The 3,279-nt window shown below is 34.3% G+C and overlaps 1 protein-coding gene across 1 annotated transcript in view; it reads left to right on the forward strand.

Moving 5' to 3' along the window:
* The first annotated feature begins 2,665 nt into the window (after positions 1 to 2,665).
* LOC103467537 (5-hydroxytryptamine receptor 4) overlaps positions 2,666 to 3,279 on the forward strand; it is a 3,993-nt gene continuing 3,379 nt past the window's right edge. The window contains exon 1 of the mRNA XM_074186850.1: positions 2,666 to 3,240. The gene's annotated coding sequence lies outside the window, so the exon portion shown is untranslated. The remainder of the gene's footprint in view (positions 3,241 to 3,279) is intronic.

Here is a 3,279-nt window from a genome sequence, read left to right on the forward strand (position 1 = left end):
TCTCCATTAAAAATACTTTGACTTCAGATGCTACTTAAAAGTCTTTGAAACCCTAGAAAGAAAATGCTACAATATGAAGGATGTTTTTGGTTTGGAGTTTAATGGTATGTGCTTTAAACTTTATTAAAATCTGGGCATCTTATAACTGCATATTATGTTTTTTTTTTTTTTTAATTGATTAAATAAATTGGTTATATTCAAACCAATTTGCCTTTTTTTTTTTTTTACCATCCACAAAAACCTGGTTGGCGCTGTACTACAGAGCCCCCTAAGGGACATGGGGATTTTTAAAATTTTATTTTATTTTATTTGTTTGATTTTATTTTATTTGCATTCCCTCGCAATAAGCAAATACACCCAGGTCTATTCCGTATACAGCCACAAATGCCAATTTAAAATTTCAACTATATACACATTTAAAGAGTCTCAGTGAAAACATGCTTAGATTTTCTTAACTCTTTAGTGCAATAAGCTGATTGAAAATCGATTTTTTCACTGTTTATGTTTATGTCTGTTTGTGTAAGGATGAAATGGAACTGCACATGAAAACGATCCTTTATTAATCATTCAGACTACCAACACAAAAAAAGACACAAAACTGAGATGACTTTATTACCCTGTGAAAATAACTCAAACATAGGATGTATTTTTTTCTCTTTCCTTCTTATGCAAAGTTTCTGTTTATCTGTAAGAAGGGATGGAGAGAGATGGAATCTATCGGACCCATCAAAAGCAAACAGTTTTAAAGGCTTGTCTTTTTTGGTCCAATACTGATGCCAGCACAATATTTACTTCTAGTGGATTTTACATGCAGCAGTCTGTATACTGCATGCAAATAGGTTGCTTCATTTTTTTAATTATTAGTTTTAGCTTAAAGAAAGGTCTCTCCCCACCAGCAACAGTCACAGGCAACATGCAAAATATACATAAAGCAATCCAGCCTCCTCAAAAAATGCTATGTAGTTTCATTTTGTTCAAGCTGCAGTATATAACTTTAATAAAAAATGTTTTTTTTCATAGTTGTTAAAGCTGTCACCATGTCGTGATAGTTTGCTATGAGACAGATAATCTCCTCCACCTCATCCATGAGCTACTATTGCTGCTTACAATAAAGCACCCTACCAACTAAAAACAACCAATCAGAGCCAGGAGGAGGGTCTTAGAGCTGTCAATCAACCTTATTCACTCACTGCTAAATGTGCTAATGGCTGAGGAACAACTTATAGTTACAGAAAAACCGTTTATCTCCTGTCATTGAGACACTGACAAACAGGGTCAAATGAAGTAATATGAGCTTCCGTGTCTGCTATGGTTTTTTGTGGACACATTTCTTTTTTTACAAACATCATTTATAATGACATGAGTAATCATATGAGGTAGGTCACCTTATTTGCCTTCTATTGAATTCAACAATGCACTAGAATCAACATGATCTCATTTCAGGAACACATGTGCCCCATGCTGCCTTGCCTCTAGAGCACACTTGTTCCACTCATATGAATGACCGGCTTGTTAATACAAAAAAATTAGATATTGAGACTTTTATTCAAGCCCTGATTAAAAATTCCCCTATGTTTAATTAGAATATATTTGCCACACTTGAAAAGCGGTTGTCACTGGCTGAGGCCCAGGAGCTCAACAGGATTGTTTTAGGTCCATTGAACCCTGGCGCACATGAAAAGGATGGCAAGAGCTGTTTTGTAGTGTGTAAAAATTTGCACCTATGAAAAAAAATACCTCAGAATTGTTTTCAGATATTGCCATAAGACCTTCTCAGCTTTGGGTTTTAGAAATATTCTGAGATTTTGCTGTGAAATACTGGAGGACTTTATTAGATCTGAAGGTAGAGCCCCACGTACAATATGAATCCACATTCAAAATAATATACTATTTTTCTCCTTTAGATGAAAACATTATATTCATGTTATCAAATCTACAATTTGCAGATGCCTGTTGGTTACAGCATAATGACCAATGAATTGTAAAGCCAATGGATGTATTTTAGATTATTTGTACCAACCAAAGCCATGTCTGCCCAGTCATCAGGCCATGAAGTAACCTGATGACTGGGCACCTTTAAAATTCTTTATGCATTCATGATGCAGGATATGCTAGCACCTGTGGCAAGCAAGTGACTGTGATGTCACTTATTAATTAATTTGAGAACACATTTTTACATCCAAATCTTTACATCAAAATAAGAAAAAAATTTCTATGGTGAGTTTATCCCAATATAGTCGTAATTGTGGGGTCAAACAGCAGCTCAGCCGTGTGCTAGTCTGTTTTTAGGGATTTAAGTGCCTTAAATCATACAATTGTTGATGTGATTTGAATAACCAATTATAGCATGCATGAAGTACACAATCACACCAGTTGAACCAAGCTGCAAAACTTATGTATAAACTTCTAAACTCCAGCTTTGGGAGGTTTTATTTACATTGAGCTATTCGACTCAGTCTATAGAATCACAAGTGTTTTCTTTGCCCTTTTAAATGCAGAATCAGAATCACCAGCATAAGTAACTAAATAATTTGGAATTGGCAAAGTCACTCACAAAGCACAAAATTCCACAATTATCTTTGTAAACTACAATTAACTTCCTCAAAAAACAATGTCAAATCAAATCAAATTTTATTTGTATAGCACATTTCAGCAGCAAGGCATTTCAAAGGGCTTTACATCATAAAACACAAAAACACAGAGTCATGCAACATTGAATAAACAATCAAAAACATTAGATCTCTTGCCGTGCCATCTTTTACAATTCATAAAGCAAAGTATTTTGTTTTGTAAATATTTGTGAATAAGTCTCAAAGTTAATTTAAAATGACATTTGTTATTGTTATTCTCTCCTGTGTGAATTAGTTTTCTTAAAAGCAACTCTATTTCTTAGCTTAAATTCTAGATTCCCCTATGATTAACAACTTGTCTAATACTGTCCAATTTATTTAAGTGCTTGGATGCTACACTGTTTTTTCAATGTACAACAAATAACTGACTGTTTCATCAGAGCATTTAAAATTCTAAGTCCCTCAGCTGTCATTTCTGTAATAATTTGAATTGATTTGGCAAGGGAGATGTTGGCAGAGTATATTCTGTCATGGTAGTTATTGTTGCATGCATTAATCAAAACCCACCTCCCACCTCTCCCATCTCTGTCATCTGGATGAAACAAAGGCTGATAGAGCATTTTACTATGGAACAGACGTGAGGGCAGACGATCATCTCTCCTCTGTTCAGGTGAGTTACTTTAGATCACAATTTAATGCAAACAATATA

This window comes from Poecilia reticulata, linkage group LG1, assembly GCF_000633615.1.
Source record: "Poecilia reticulata strain Guanapo linkage group LG1, Guppy_female_1.0+MT, whole genome shotgun sequence".
Classification (NCBI taxonomy): domain Eukaryota; kingdom Metazoa; phylum Chordata; class Actinopteri; order Cyprinodontiformes; family Poeciliidae; genus Poecilia; species Poecilia reticulata.